Source organism: Aphanomyces astaci, assembly GCF_000520075.1.
Source record: "Aphanomyces astaci strain APO3 unplaced genomic scaffold supercont1.130, whole genome shotgun sequence".
Lineage (NCBI taxonomy): Eukaryota > Oomycota > Saprolegniomycetes > Saprolegniales > Verrucalvaceae > Aphanomyces > Aphanomyces astaci.
The window spans coordinates 68,186-68,883 of NW_009798393.1; positions in this window are offsets into that span (position 1 = coordinate 68,186).

Genomic DNA, 698 nt, shown 5'->3' on the forward strand with positions numbered 1-698 from the left:
ACATCCTGGAAATACCTGTAAGATTTGATATACTGTGATTAATTATTTGAACGAACGTTACCGTGTGTGCAATGGATGTGCAGGTGGAAAGATATATGCCGAACAGCGTTGTATTTAATGCTGTCGTACGCGATGACAGTGGCGATTGATACAAACTTTATCTTCAACCTCAATAACGTTACCGTAAGCCAAAGCTCGTTGCAAAAATGTCTACCGACTTGTACTGTACAGTAGTACTAACTATAGCCTTATACTACCTACAGTACATCATTGACCGTAATTAGTACTAATTGAGAATTACTAAGTAGTACAGTAACGTTAGTGTGGATTCCGAATGAGTGCGGTCCTCACTAATACATGTGTGATGGAATTCCAGAAATTTGTGGTTGGTAATTAGTGCGGACCAATTTCGTGCAATACTATTAATAGTATTGGGTGTTTGGGGGGTATGCCACGATGCCCAATTGCTCTGGTAGTCATAGAAAACCTTCAAATGCGGTGTAATAACCCTAGTATAACATGTATGATGTGTCTGCACTATTGATGGTAATGATAATAGATCAATGCCGATTTATGTGACTTTTCATGACAAATCCCACATACAAAAATCAAGATAATAATCCTTACAACTGTAATTCTCAATATTCAAAATTGGTGCGGTCCGCACTAATACATGTGCCGTAGGTCTGGTGACGAGG